This window comes from Malaya genurostris, chromosome 3 (genome assembly GCF_030247185.1).
Source record: "Malaya genurostris strain Urasoe2022 chromosome 3, Malgen_1.1, whole genome shotgun sequence".
NCBI classification, from domain to species: domain Eukaryota; kingdom Metazoa; phylum Arthropoda; class Insecta; order Diptera; family Culicidae; genus Malaya; species Malaya genurostris.
The window spans coordinates 299,058,190-299,075,311 of record NC_080572.1 but is presented as its reverse complement, the minus strand read 5'-3'; positions in this window follow the sequence as shown (position 1 = coordinate 299,075,311).

Genomic DNA, 17,122 nt, shown 5'->3' with positions numbered 1-17,122 from the left:
ATAATCTTCTTTAAGTAAAATTTTAGCTAAACTGTTCTCATGATCCTTGATCTGATTGTTTACAATATTAATTCGTTCTTGAAAATTTGCATTGATAGATATTTGTTTGTTATTTTCATTTAATAAGCTATTTTCATTGTTTTTCAGTGCATATAGATCTGCATTAATATTTCTCAAATCCTGGGCATCTAAATTTCCGGTGATTAGTTTGATAGTGCTTCCTAACACTTCTATTGATCTTTTTACCTTTCTGTTTCTTGGGAGAAGGCTCATGAATGTATCATTTATCATTGAAAGCTTTAATTCGATTAAATTTGAAAAATCTCCTGTTTTATTGTTGATTCGATTCAACACATTTTTAATTGTAGTAATTGAATTCTGGAACTGGTTTAATTCTATAATGTGCAAAACCTTATCATAGCCTAAACTAATTCTTCCTTCTCCAACTTTCATAATTAACGCACCCGGATTATTCGAAATGTCATGTATTTGAATGAATTGAGGATAGGAAAAGGGAATGAGAGAAATGAGTGCGATGATCCGAAAGTCCATCCTGAAAGAAAGACAAATATTAATTTCAAAGTCTTTTTATGTTTTCTTTGTGAATTTCCCGGCCGGACCTATCGAGGATCGTTCTTTGTTTGTCCTCCATAGCTTCAGTCGGTGAAAATCTTTCTTTAGTTTTCTTTTTGATTCCTTGAATCCTTTTGAAAACTATTTCTTCGTCTGCTATGTGAGGTGCTTCTTCTCTTCCTTTATTGTGGAAGGATAAATTTTTTGATCGTGTCTTATCGTTTGCCAAAATTACCTCATCATAGAAGTTGTCTCTTTTTTCTATCATTTTCTGAATGTCAAGAGGCCGTTCGTGTTCGTCCTTTAGCCCAAAGAAAATCTCTCTCGGTTTGAAACCGGTGGCTGAATGAATCGTGTTGTTGTACAAAGTACAAGCAATTAAGAAAATTTCTTTGTGCGTAAGGTCATTGTACTGGGGCTTTATACATCGAAAGATTTCTGCAACTGTTGAATGAAATCTTTCGACCAAACCATTACTTTCACTGTGATTAGCAGGCACGAAATGCATCTGTACATTCAAATTATTTACCATACCTCTTATGTCGGCTGATCGAAATGCAGGTTCGTTATCACTTACGATAAGCTCCGGTGTACCATAGGTTGAGAAAAGTTTCAGCAGGCCTCTTCTAACATCGACTATATTCCTGGATTTTATTGGGATCAATACTCCGAATCTAGAGAACTTATCTACTGCAGATAAAAAGATGTACGGTTGAGTTAAAAATATGTCAATATGAATTATTTCTAATGGTTTTTTCGTGTTCGGTGTTGAGCCAAGTTTAATTTTGTATGGGTGTCGGTCATATTTGTTTCGATTACATATTTCGCAAATTTTGATGAACTGTTGAATTTTATGCTTCATTTTTGGAAAGTAGAACCGATTGGATATTTGTTTTTCGTTTTCCCAAACTCCTCGGTGGGCTGATTCATGAGTTTGTTCAATGGTGGCACTTTGTTCCTCGAGGGTTTTTAAGTCAACCAAAAGTTTCTGCGTGATGAAAATTTTGAAAGTCTTACATCGACTAAAGTAATTTTTGTATACTATTTGAATCGTATTTATCAAACTTTCGGGACACAATATGCAATTATTGCGTTTCAAGTCCATAAAATCTTTAAATATTGTTATCAATTGGGGGATACCAAATATTAATTTTGTAATGGTTCTTCTATGAACTCTCGGAAAAACCTCTTCGTGAATATTATCTTCTTCGGGGCCAACTTGAAGGATTATTTGATTACTGAAATAATTTAAAGGTTTTTCTGTACACGGAATGTATTCGGAATCATCCGTGTCTGCGGAATGTACTGTTGCGTTATCTGATGATAGTTCATTTTCGTTAACGTTAATTTCTTGAACAACTCTAGACAATCCGTCTGCTACGACGTTTTGTTTTCCAGGTTTGTATTGAACATCGTAATCGAATTCTGCTAAGCTTAAACGCCAGTGGATCAATCTTTGATTCGGTTCTTTTAAATTCAAACTGTAATGTCGTTTTCGTTTTTAAATTGCACTACACTGGTGTAGCGAAAGCTGCACTGAAACCGTTCGTTTTTACCAATTGCACTACACCAGTGCTACACTTTTTCTGCACCGATACCACTGGTGTAGCACTCATCAAAAGTTTGGTGTAGCTCTGTGCAATGGAATCGTTTATTGTAGTCAATGGTTACTGTTTATGTTTTCGTCATTTTTGTTCGTTTATTCATGCCTCAGTGTAGCACTGCACCGGTGTAGTGCAAATTAAAAACGAAAACGCCATAAGTTAACGGTTTATGATCGGTGTAGAGCGTAAATTTTCTTCCATAGAGGTACGGTCGAAAATGTTTACAACTCCAAACGATCGCCAAGAGTTCTTTTTCGATCGTTGAATAATTCTCTTCAGATTTATTCAATGTGCGTGAAGCAAACGCGATGGGTTTGTCTTTACCCAAAGGTCCTTGTGAAAGAACAGCGCCAATTGCATGATTAGAGGCGTCTGTAGTTAAAATGAAGGGTTTATCAAAATCTGGGTATTGGAGTATGTCATTACTAGTGAGGATTGCTTTACATTTTTGAAATGATTTAATGAACTCTTCAGAATGAATGATGGTTTCGCCTTTCCTAAGTGAATTTGTTAAAGGTTTCGCTATTTTCGCAAAATCTTTTATAAATTTTCGATAGTAACCCAAAATTCCAAGAAAGCTTCTAAGTTCTTTTTCGCTCTTTGGCAATGGCCAATTTTTGATAATATTAATTTTGTCTGGGTTTGGCTTAACTCCTTCAGTAGTAACGATGTGTCCTAAAAATGCAACTTCTTTACATAGAAACTCGCACTTATCTAATTGTACTTTCATATTGCATCTAGATAGTGTATCGAAAATTTTTCCCAAATTATCCAGATGTTCTTGAAGACTACTTGAAAAAACGATGATATCATCCATATAGATGAAACATCTTAGGCCAATGTGTTCTCTTAGAACGTTGTCCATTACTCTCTGAAACGTAGAGGGGGCATTCTTTAGTCCAAAGGGCATTCTCAAAAACTCATAGTGTCCATTCTCGACATTAAAAGCCGTTTTGGGAATGTCTGATGCTTCAACTTCGATCTGGTGGAAACCGGATGCTAAGTCTAGCGTAGAAAAATAATTGCATCTCCCGAGTTTATCGAGGATGTCGGTTATGTTCGGGATTGGGTATCGATCATCGATAGTCTTTTCATTTAACTTCCGATAGTCGATTACCAATCGCCATTTCTTTTGACCGGAAGCGTCCATCTTTTTCGGGACGATCCAAACCGGAGAAGTCCAAGGGCTGACAGAGTGTCTTATAATACCCTGTTCAAGCATTTTGAGAATTTGTTTTTGTACTTCCTCCTTATGACAAAAGGGGTACCGATACGATTTGGAGTAAATAGGCAAATCATCTTTTGTTTTGATGCTATGTTTTATTGCGTTAGTAAAGGTAAGGTGTTCTCCTTCTAACAAAAATACACCCTGATTTCTACTGATGACGTTCAACAATTTCGATTTTTCGTCCGAGTTAAGGTGATTCAATCGCAATTGATCGAATAAACGCTGGTTTATCGGCTTGGCAAATTTTGGTGAAGGTTGGGTTTCAAAATTATTTAATTCAAATTCCATGGGTTGACTAATATCGATTCGCGATAACTCGTTCGAACTATTAGTTATGGCTAAACAAGCTCGACTATTCACTGCGCTATACAAGCCTGAGTGCAGGAGTATATTGTTGCAAATAAAAGTATCTTCTGATACTAGGAAATCGCCGTTATTGATATTAACAGGAAAGCTTACGAATTTCGTCTCGTTAGAGTTTAATTGTATTCGTTGAGAATGAGGATATTTTCGTTGCATTTGAATTTTTCCAGAAGCAAATTGAAGTTCGTTACTAGCAGTAAGAATATTGGCTTTCAGCAATTGTAACGCCTCGTATCCAATTAATCCATCGAAATAAGGATGAAAATCAAAGATATAAAATTTCAATTTTTGTGTGCCAGGAATCTGAATAAAGGGGTTAAATTCAACAAATTGATTTATTTTATGACAACCATTGATATTTTGAACAGAGGTTGGCTCGGTAAATCTGCATTTTTGAAGGTTTACGTGCTTGGTACTAATGTAATTCTTGTTTGCACCTGTGTCTATGAGAAATTTTAGTAAGCCTTTGGAAGTGTTTATTTCGATGTAAGGGATGAAATTATTTACGTCGGATGAAAGTCTGCCGCCACTTGATGAAAATTTAGATCATCAATTTCGGCTTCCTTGCTATCGGTTTCTTGATTGGATTCTAAATGTTGGGGGTTTGTTTCGACTGGTGGAGGTTCGTTAGTGTTTTCATACGCAGTTTGATATTGTTGGTTATAATTATCGTAATAATAATATTCATTGGGATCATAGAAATAGGAATCATCACAATTTGTTGGAAATTCCTCTATTTGAAAATGTGGACGGTTCATATAATTTATCTGCCTACTTCTAATGGAGCTATCCACTTCCATTGGAGTTGGCTTTGGTTGTGGGTTTTGAGTCACTCTTTGAGGAAACGGAAATGGTCGTTGTTGGGGATTTTGAAATTGTCCTTGCGGTGAGAAGGAAAATGGTCGTTGTTGCGGGAATTGGAATCGTGGTTGTTGGAAGGGAAAAGGTCTTTGTTGTGTGAATTGAATTGGTCGTTGTGGTGGAAATTGAATGGGTTTTTGTGAAAATGGTGGAAATTGTAATCTATTGTTAAACGGTTTAATGGGCCATTGTGGAGATGAATTTGGCTTTTGTGGAATTGGTGGAGGTGTGCCAAATGGTTTATTTCGTGTGTGAGAGTAATTGCCTTCTTCGATGCATAATCGAAGAGCATCCTTTAAATTTGTTGGGGCCTGAGCCCGGATTATTGGTCCTAACGGATCCTTTAATCCTCCCAAAAATACTTTTAGTCCTAGCTGCTGATAAAAATTGTTCTTCGCTGCTTTCACAGCTGTGTGCTCTTCACTGATGTTTAGCAAATTCACTAACAGAGACACCACATGCGAGATTTTGCTGTAGAATTCTTCTACAGTGTTCACTTGGTGAATAGCGAAGAGGTCGCGTGTCAAAGACACCTCATCCCGTCGGTCGCTATAATGTGTGATTAAATTTTGCTTTATGTCGGTCCAATTCAAATTTGTACCGTACAATTCTAGAATATTGTCTGCTTCTCCCACTATTTTGGTTCGAATTGCTTGAATCCAAACTTGGTGGCAATCTGTTCCAACAGCTCTATTGATAGTTGGCATTAAACTATGGCTCTAATAAAAGAATGCAATTTTATTGGGTTTCCATCGAAACTGGGAAGGTCTCGAATGATCTGGGGAGTCTGGAGAGATTTTAAAATACTCTCGGGAACTCCTGCAGCTCGAGGTAGCATATTTGTTCTAGCCTCGGCAGCTGCTACTTGAGCCGCTTGGGCAGCTTCTGACGCACCTAGAAGCTCCATTCTTAATTGTTGAATTTCGTCCTCCTGTGAGGCGATCTGTTGATTGAGAGCAGCGATGTGCTGTTCCATTTTCACTGATTTGTTTAACTAAAATTAATTTCACTTCACTACAATGTCAATAGCTCACTTTTAGGCAATAGCTAAGAAATGTTAAATGCGTTAAACTTATGTGATAATAGTTAATTAAAAGATTAAAATTACTTACGGTTAGGTTGCGATATTCTCTCGCTGTTAACTAGATGATGGGTCCGGTGCAGCTTCTTCTGGATCTCTTCACTAATCACCGATGTACATTCGGGGATGGCTCTTCGTGCCGAAAGAAATCACTTGAAAAAAAAACCGTACTACAATCCGAACGACTGCGCCATTTAAAATATCTACCCTCGCAAAGGGGTTTTTAAAAAGAGAGAACACTTTTCACTTCTAAGGTTAAACTGAAACTAAACTTTATTTTTGTTCTAACTTTACTCTAAGCCTAACCTAGCTAGCTGCCGATCGTGAGAACCCTGTCGATTTACTATTCCCTAGCGCCGGTAACGCGATACAAGATTTGTTTACCGTGTACGTGACTGATGCTGGGGCGACGATTGTTGTTGATGCTGCGGTCTTCATTCTGTGGGAATCTCGATCGTCTGCTATTGGTGACGTTCTTGGGAAACGCTGGCTGTTAACTTATATATATATATATATATATATATATATATATATATATATATATATATATATATATATATATATATATATATATATATGTATATATATATATATATATATATATATATATATATATATATATATATATATATATATATATATATATATATATATATATATATATATATATATATATATATATATATATATATATATATATATATATATATATATATATATATATATATATATATATATATATATATATATATATATATATATATATATATATATATATATATATATATATATATATATATATATATATATAGAAGATAGATATATAGATTATCATGATCAACACTGTGCACCCCGTTATTAACCGAAGCAAAAGCAATTGCATCTCTTTCACGTTTGAACATAATGTACACACCATTAGACGCTATGTTGAATTGAATCTCACTTACATCATTAACGTTTAGATGCATTCGTTCCTTAAGCAAGATTTCAATTTCGGTTGCTGCTGGTCTAACTTTGCAGCGCTTGAAATTCATACAAATTGAATTTGGACTTGTAGGCCAAGTTTCAGGCTTTGTTAAACCGTATTTGCCCATTTCGTACACTCTTTTGTTCACTGCACTGTATTGGCTTTGTTTCTGTTGTCTCGACCGTAAAAAATTTTCGACTGTGTCGGATGAGATGCGAGCACGAACTGTAGAAATGTAAAACTCAAATCAGTATCTAACGAGAAAAACAGATTTGACAAAAGATATGCGAATACAATTGTGTTATGAAAATCGCAAAAAAAAAAACACTACCGTAGAGACGAGACTCGAACCCGTAGCTAGCTCTTATCCGTGGAAATGGTTTAGCTAATTAAGCTACCCTGCATGTGTAACACACGAAAAAACAGACTAATCGAGGGCTGAAACAACTGGCTAGGTTGTTATAGAGGAGAAATGACAACAAATGAACGTCGTGGCGTCCGAATACAGCTGAACATGATCGGTTCTTTTGTTCAGTTAAACTGTTTCTTCGTGTGTTTCACATGCAGGATAGTTTAATTGGCAAAACGATTTACCCGGACAGGAGCTAACTACGTGTTCGAGTCCCGTCTCTGTGGTGGCTTTTTCGTGGTTTTTGATTACATAGTTGCATTCGCATGTCATTTTTTCAATCTGTTTTCTTCGTAGGATGCTGATCAAGTTAGAAAAATGCGTACTGTAAAATGTACTGTGTTTTCTTGATTTTTACGCCAAATGTACTGTTTTTTTTTGGCAAAAAATTATACAAGCGTTATGTATGATGCTTATTTATCGATAGCACAGAAGTTCAGACGACTTGTTCTTGAGAGCTTGAGCCGAAACGACGCTGCGGCCCCATAGGAAGTGATATCATATCATGGATCATTTTCAGTTACATTATAAAATTTTGTTTATTTACTCACTTATTTTCTCTGTTCTGTTCTAGCTGCTAAGCTTCTCAGCATTTCTTTTTTTGCCTTCACAGGGGGTCCACTACAATTATGATTTGTTTAAATTCATTAAAATTATTTATGGAATAGAATAAATATGATGAATTCAACGCACCACGCGTGATGCAGAAAATAGACATTCGTTTTTTTTTCTTGTATTTTCTTCGTTCTTCTTCTGTAATTGAGATAATTTATCACCATTTCGCGCGAAATACTGGTAATTCAAATGAACATTTAGGTGCACGGTGTGACTAAATTACATCGCGGGCATGAAATATAACTTACACGTAGTGAATTAAAAAGAAAAACTATACGAACCAATTTGGGGGGTCTGCTGCTTGCAATCTACAAGAGCGATGGTAGCAGGGAGCCGCTAGAATGCGCCGAATCTTGTAATAATACTTGTAGAATACGTTTATGTATTGTTTTTTTTTACTGCCGACGAACAAGAAGGATAAAGTGTAATTTTATTAAGTTTTTTTTTCAGCCCTCTATCGGTTGGAATAAATATTGTACAGTAAATTCATCTAATCTGTTTAGCCATTTTTTTTCCACAGAAAAAAAAACTCATCAACAATATGCCGATACTTTCACCGTTTTGTTGCACGTTGCTGCCTTCCCCATAATATGTTGTTATAAAGATTATATATTACGCGTGCTAAAATTCGTAAAACGTTCAGAACTGCTTCTGGTTCTGCACCGCTGCTGCTGCTCAAACACAGAATCAATCACTCAAAAAGTAACAAGACACGACTCTGTAAGACTTATTTCAACGTTCAAGACTATCCTATCTTATTTAAAACTAAGCGATAATATGAAGTAGTTAATGATTCGTCGTAAGTCGTCATGGAATTCGCACCTAATCTGTCGCACCCTGTCGAAGTGAAAGCAGTGACTTCGTTTGGTGTTGCGTTGCAAGATTTGACATCACATCTTCATCATTATCATTGATCAGTAGTAGTAGTAGTAGTAGTAGGAAAATGTCTCACTGGTTCATAATCTAACAGTTAGTGATGTTAGTTGGTAAGTCCTTTCGGATCATTCGACAGAGTTTGATTTACAACACAATACTGATCAGTAACAAACAAACAAACAAAAAAAGAAAAGATCACCTACAAAACGAATGAATTACAATTGTTTTCACTTAATTTGCTTGACTTTTTTCAATTTATGGGTAATGGAAATCAGGCAGTGATTCACATAGCGTAACAGGTAAGTCTACATACTTTTTTTCTGTTTTCATATGTTCTCACTAATACTTTAATAGGGAGGAGTGGCTTCAACTAGCAATCATCTAAAATAGTAAACTCCGAGTTTTCTAGGTAGCATTTTTTTTGTCTCTTCCTAAAAACTCCACATTCTAGCCGTCCCTTACTGAATTCTAATACGCAATTGTGTCTAGCTTTAAATACAGTAATACTACATCCACTAGCGGAGAAGGGGTAGGGGGTTGTGCCCCCTCACCCCCCTCACGCGAAATGTAACTTGGCGATAAATAACACACGTTTGCACGTGTATGTGTTTTAATTATTTTTTTTTGAGCAGCTTTGCATTTCACGCTCACACAGGAAAGAAAAAAACATGGCAGCTTGTCATACAATTAAGTTTCTTGTTAGTAGTTGTAAGGGAGTTTATCACCGAGTTTAACAGAGTTTCCGTTTTTTTTTCTTTGCACAAATTGATTTGACCCGTCAGCAATCAAGTCAGCAATAGTCGAGGAGTTGCATTAGTCCAAAAATGAATAGCATCAGTTTGAAAAAAATCACAAATTTCTGGGCTATAAAATGCTTCTTTTAAAATCTTCACAATATGTTGCAGTGTTTTCTTTTTTTTTTGTATACGACAGTATAAACGTTTCGTTTTATTTGATGTATAAGTTCATTGGGCTTTTCTGTAATTCTAGTGTATGAAATAAACTCTAATTGTCTCATTCATTCCGAATTCGGTTGGGTCTTTTGGGTTACAGTTGCTGGTTTGCTATAATCTCACAATCTACATTTAACGAATAGATTCAAACATAAAAAAAAACTTGTGGTAGGTAATGCCAGAGACATAACCGCGAGATTGACGTGGGACTGCTGTCGATAAGGGGCAGATCACTTTAAACATGTACATTTATTTTGGTAAATTTTTTTTCAAATCTCATTAGTTCTTTGTAAAATGCTTTCCATTCTGAAAATAACCGAAGGTTACCATTACTCCGACTTTCAACACAGTTGATTATTATGCCCTTCCCTACAGCACTAACGTACCGCACCGAGTGCAAATCGCGGCACCCATACTGAAGGGCCATTGGAAGTTGTATGTACACTTATTCTGATTGAAAACATTGAAAATGGCCAAGAGCTAAATGATTTGACCGTAATTGCTGATTATGGCATTCTCATTTATGGCCCTCAGGAATGTCGATTGGGATTTTCGCTCCGTTGTGTTCATACTTAAATTTATTTTTTGCACTTATTTGAAGCGAAAGCAAGGGTGCAAACAATGAACATAATGAATCAAAAGGTCAAAATCATTCGTTCACTTTTCCATCCTTCCTGCAGTAGAACTGCCCACAGTGCAGATTAAGTCAAGACTGAAGCAATTTTGTCATGAACACGATTTACTTTACTATGGGGCGCATTTTCAAAATTTACCCGGTACAATAATGGATAGAATTTAATCCAACTACATAAGTTTTGCTCCATTCGATCGAAAATATGATCAGCAGTTAATGATCAAATTTTCGGTAGTATGAAACTCAAGCTTATAGTTTTAAAAAAGCCAGCACAGTTTATTTTTAAGTATCAGTAGATTAATTCTTACGGAACCTCGGTACGCCACTGGTTGGTTTGCATAGCATTGTTCTTTGTGCATCGATGATTTCGATTATGCATATGAAAGAAAAACGTTGTAAGAAAAACGGCGCTCAAAACAAGCCTTCAGTTCGATCTAAAGAGCTGATAAGCTGATACATTGAATCGATTCACTTTAGTGAGCTGATCGGTTCGGAGCTGCTCACCGGTATGAGTTGTTTCGCACATCTCCAGTTTTTACACTGTCTCATTAATTTGTGTGTTAGAACCTTGTACAATTCACTCAATATATCAACTTATGAGAAAGATTTTAGATATTCAGGAGGGTGAAGAAACTTGTTAGTTTCATCCGTATTTACGTCATCCAGTTATGTCTCTGACATTATCCACCCATTTTTTTTAAGGGTTTTACGTGATTTCGTTTGCACATTTGTCCTAATGGCTACAAAAATAGCAACATACATAATTTTGAGGTTGAAGCTACTTGCTATTGGTTTGCTACCCAAGTAGCAAACATTGTTCTTGTATTTATGTATTTCCCAACTATAACCGCAATGATTGTGCGATTGGAAAAGCGCACTTAGCCACAGCAGAAATTTTTTTAAAGGGAAAACTGCAAGTGAAACTGCTTAAATGAACTTATTGTACAGTCAGTTATTGAACCCGATTTGGACATTAATTCTTTCAGGTTTTTTGAGTTGGTTTTACAAGCAGTAATTATACAGTTTTCTCCGATATTAAACACTGTCCGGTATTGCAGATGAATGTTGGATTTATTTTATTGAATTTGGAAGGACCGATTAATTGAATTTTTGTTCCGATGTCGTTCACTTTTCGGGGATTTATACTCGAATGCAAACAACCAGCAGCTGAATGATGATATTACGACATCCCTAGTTTCGTGAAAGAATTAAAGAAAATGATCAAACATGGAAAAAGTTACTGAGAAATCAAATCTGGAGTACTTCCGGTACACTCTCGTGTTGTGAAATTTTGAAAATGCACCCAGGTGAGTATAGTAAAGACGTAGACCTACGTCGAAATGCGAATAAAACTCGCATTTCCCGAATATAAATAATCGTTCGTGTTAGTTGATTGTGTGTATTTTACAACTTCGCTTCGCTTCCGGAACTGTAACGGTCTTGGCGTTACATTCCTTTTGTGGAATTTGGCTTTTCTGTTTCTACAGACTTCGCAGCCGATTTATAGCGTACAGGATCATTGCATGGCTAGAACTACGATCCTACCGACACTAATACCGTTTTCATTTATTGATCAGAACAGCGTGTATAAACGAACTGAATGCAGTTACAAAATCTAGTTATAGGATCCAAATTCCGAATTTAGCTCTAGCATGCATGCTCGGAATTCGGGAAATGTATTCTGAAAATGAATTCAAGAATTAAACTCTGGTTCAGAAATCAGCTTCAAAATCCAGGTTCGGAGTTCAGATCTAATATTTAGCTCCAGAATCCAGAGCTAAAATTCATGTCATGAATATTTTTCCAGAATTCTGAAGTTGAAATCTTTATCAGAATTCTGGATTCAAATTCCGAGCATAAATTAAATAATTGATTCCAGTTCCAGAATCTTGTCAAGAATTCGGAACTATGAATCGATTCCAGAGTCATAATTTTAATCTCTGAATCTGTAATCTGGAACCAAACTCTGAAATAAAGTTCAGAATAAGAGCTCAGTTCCAGAATCCAATCCAAAATTCAATTCCTGAATCCAGATCCAGTATTCAGAAACTGAATGGTATTACTGACAACCAGTGTTGCCGGTGTCTGTACAGCATTATCGTACCGTACGGAATGCATGTCGGTTCCAAGGATGCCAGCTTTTTTTCAAAAATCTGTGTTCGAACCAAAAATCAGTCTGTGTCAAATCTTTGTACCCTGTCCTAAACAACATTATAGATCGGGATCATTTTGATGAGCAAAAAAAGCTACTCTCAAACGCTCTGATGAATACCCAATTTCGTTGAGTTTTCCCTAGCAGTTTTAGAAGAATTTTAGGAGCACAGGGTTTGGATGAACGGCGCAGTGAATACTTCACGGCAGGTGATATTCATGAATACATCTGCTTTATGAACTATATGTCGCTTTTGAGGAAACGTGAGCCTTGTTATTTCTCTGGAATGGCTGTCCTTGCACGAGATTGGAAGAGAGCGAAAAATGATCACCTATACCACTGTTTCTCGTTCTCTCGATAAGAGATTTTCTAACCCCATAATTCATAGCAAGCCACTACCTTCACTGGACTAGATAGAGCTGAAGATTAAATATTCAGTTTTCGCCAACAGATGATGATGGCTCTTAACTATTTGAATAAAGGTTTTGCTGCAATGAGGACATGTGTTTTTTACAGCTCTCAACAAGCCATAGCCATACGCAATGAATATTTCATGCTGAATATTGATTACAAGACTTATTTTTTATCCAACTGGTTGATTTAAATCCATACTCATACTCAAATTTTGACATATTGTTTCAGTTTATGAATTTGAGTAATCGCAATTCAAACCATGTTCAGTTATGTTCAAAGAGCGTGTACGGCATTGAGTTTTCTATGACCGGTGAAAACAGAACGACAACCCTAGTGAAAAATTGTAGGACAATATATTTCGTGATGCAAACAAAACAATATGTAAGAGCGATTTACACTTGGCATCAGTCAACTATTACCGGCTTGGAACGGTTACGGAACAACATTAATTGTAATATCGTTTTCTCTTGATGCCATACCTAACCCAGTTTCAACCCTAACTGATGTCAAACCGACCGAAGCTAGTTTCGAACTGAAAATCGAGTCAGCTTCGAACCTGGTTTGTATACCACGTTTGCTCAAACCTTCGTTGCTAAGTGCGGGTCAGTTCAAGTTTTCTCAAGCGAAAATGACAAAAGTGATTCTAATGAAGACACATAACGTCAACGTCACGGAACATTTTGACGTCTGGTACGTGGATAATATCCGGTTCAAATAAATTAATCTTGGCATCGACCGAAGGTGATCAATCGTCTGAATCGTTTTTGCTACTGGCATTTCCTGATGAATGCAAACCAATCTCATTTCAGCTGTTTTCCGAAGAAGGGCGAATCTGACATTGACAGTAGATGGACAAAAACATCGAGGAATTTTCCAACTTCAAATCCTATTTAGGAATTATCCGGCCCTCTGTCACGACGCCATCTTGATGAGATCAAAATCGGAACTTCAAAATCAGCTGATTGCAAGTAAACAAACAAACAGCAATACATTTGTTTTACGCGTTTTACCTTCTTTAGTGCACGAAAATTAGTGAATTTTGGGTCGACTCTCTCACAATAACTTGTCGGTTTACCTAAAATACAGCAGGCAGTGTTTTGGGACATCAAGTGGAGATAATTTTCACAATTTGAGAGTCGCGATGAGTATCAAAACATCGCAGTGTTTGGGGCTCGAAACGCGAGGGGCTCAACGTAATCGGTATACTTTCAAATGGCTGGTGCTCACATACCGGTGTCAGATGGGTGGAATTATCGTATATTCTCAGATTAATTTTTGATTAGTCAATGAACTGCTGGTTAATCTTTGAAAGGCATGCAAATTTTACTACTTTCTTTCTATATCTACTGAATAAATCAACATAAAAAGAGTTTCGCCCTTTTTCGATTTGTTCACTTCCTGTATGAATTATGAAATTACGCCCTTGCACATTTTTCAAGAAATCGGCTGCGACTAAGACAAATCTGCGGGTAATTTTATCGTCCTATTTACTATTTCCAGTAGTAAAAGGTTCGGAAACCATCTAAAATAAAGAAAAGGCGAGTGGGTAATGTCAGAGACATAACTGGGTGTCGTGAATACGAAAACAACTGACATGTTCCTTAACACTTCCGAACATCAATTGTATGAATTATGCACGCATTCCCCTTTTTCACTTTTTTCGCAAAAACAAAGAAAGCTTCACTTGATCTCGATTACTGTGAATTTCACACAGCGAAAAGTGCACAAATCTAAGCAAACTGTTCTTGATTTGCAGTAAACTGAGGATATTTCCCTACGATTTGCAAACAACAAATCCTAATAGTTCTTTAGAAAACTTTTAGAGCCATTAGAACGGCTGATATTGTGCAATGCTCTCCACCGTTGTTTTTTTCCCAATGCTAATGACTGACAGCTGTGACGAATTCGCTCTTGTCGAAAGCGAAACTAGCTGTGCAGACGACACAAAACACATCTGCTCATAGGGGCGATAGAATCCAAACTGATTCAATTTTTGTTAGGAGATTTCCTTTTATGTGATTTCGTTTGTAGCTTTTTCACTAATGGGCGGTCCTAACGGCTATAAAAATAGCCGCATTCAGAATTTTAATGTTGATTATTTCATTTCGGATTTGCATAATTTATTGAAAGAAACTATCAATATGCTGAAGGGACTCGTTTCTAGCATTCAGAAAAGTCAAATTGCGTAATTCTCTACGACATTAAACTCTGGAACATTTTTCGCAAAAACAAAGAAGGCTTCACTTGATCTCGATTACTGTGAGTTTCACACAGCGAAAAGTGCACAAATCTAAGCAAACTGTTCTTGAATTGTAGTAAACTGAGGATATTTCCCTACGATTTGCGAACAACAAATCCTAATAGTTCTTTAGAAAACTTTTAGAGCCATTAGAACGGCTGATATTGTGCAATGCTCTCCATCGTTGTTTTTTTTTCCCAATGCTAATGACTGGCAGCTGTGACGTAATCGCTCTTGTCGAAAGCGTGCAGACGACACAAAACACATCTGCTCGCAGTGGCGATACAATCCAAACTGATTCAAGTTTCGTTGAGAGGCTTGTTTCTACCTGATTTCGTTTGTAGCTTTTTCACTAATGGGCGGTCCTAACGGCTATAAAAATAGCCGCATACAGAATTTTAATGTCGATTATTTCATTTCGGATTTGCATATTTTATTGAAAGAAACTATCAATATGCTGAAGGGACTCGTTTCTATCATTCACAAGGACTAAATTTAGGAACTCACTGCGATATTCACCACTTTTCGGAACATTTTTCCCGGACGATTTGTTGTACAGCAGCAGATATTTTGTTCTCTTCCTTAGAACGCGTTCTGATTGGCTGGTGTTGACATGGAGCAAATGAGACAGATTTTTTTAATAGTGTACTATTGAAATACTTCAATGCTTTTGCTATACACGTTTAAATTGAAAAATTTCGATTCTATTGGTAGTTAGATTATATAAATTCTTTCACAGATCACTTAGCTATGAGCTTTAAAAATACGAGAAAGGCAAACGCGCCTTATGAATTATCCTCTTTGATGCTCGTTTATACCAAACATTTCAGAAATGTTTAATTTTGAATTATTTGAGACTATGTCACAAAAATGAAAATTTTATCATAAAATTGTGATCATATTTCCATGTCGACATGTCGCAAGAATTATGTTGATTCATTAGACACAACAATAGATATTCACGATCAAAAACTTATCACTCTCTCAGAGGGTAAATTTTGAAAAGGCACCCCATAGTAAAGTAAGTCGTATTCACGACAAAAATGGGTTGTATAGAGGTACAGTAAAGTAAATTCCGCATAATTCTTTAGGAGTATTATTATGGTTTTAAGAAGAACCGAATAGAAGTCTGGAATAGAGAACTGGACCCTGAGTTCAAGACCTAAATTTAGATCCAATAACAGACTCAGAATCCAGTTTCAGTCGCTGCTGGTTCTCGCCTTGATGGCCAGCAAGCGAATGAGAGATGCGACCTGAGCGTTTGAGGTTGTAACCACGCAGAAGGTGCATTCTCCGTCGCTGCTGGTTGATGATTCCACTCCCACGACGTCTGCTTCCATCGAACGCACGAAAAGAAATGATCGATTTTCGACCACGGTTCCCCTTTCATACGCATTCAGTTGAAGATATGTGCCTGACTACCTCAAAATCGTCGTCCTTGCGCGAAAAACCCAAGCGAAAGTAAAGAATTTTCCGCGTTGTTTTCAAATTTTAAGAAAACTTAATTTTTGAGTTGTTTGTGGTTATCGCACACTGTTCAAAATATTATCCTGAATTCCTGATCATATTTTTGATGAAATGGTGAAAGAATTATGTTGCTACCATTAATACAAGTCGAGATATTCACGATTAAGTTCTGCCCATTCTTCCATATGGCTAATTTTGAAAAGGCGCCCCATAGTAAAGTAAGTCGTATTCACGACAAAATAAATAGTTTCGCCCTTCCTTACTAGCAATTGAAGTATCGCCCTGTTCGTTGGCATGGAACACGGAGGGCGAAACTTACGTAAACGAATGGAATGACAGTTTCGCCCTTTATAGTTCTTTGTATTACTAAGTTTGAGAGTTTTGTAGAATCCGAATTTTTAGGCAAAATTGTAGGATTTTGAAGCATTTATTGGTAGGTGAGAGAAACTCTATTTGTTTACTTTTGTAAGATTCGCCCTTCTTTGAAAATCAGCTTATATGTCAACATAATGCTGTTATGTGTGTGTGTGTGTTTCATCGGCAGTGCAACTGATTATTTCATAGTTTTAAAAGGGCCAATCCAGATTAACCTTACCGTAAAATTTTAAGTGATGACCTCAACATTGAGGCAAATTTAAGTTTAGTACAAGTGTTATGGCATAACAAAGCACGCTACCCATTTTTAC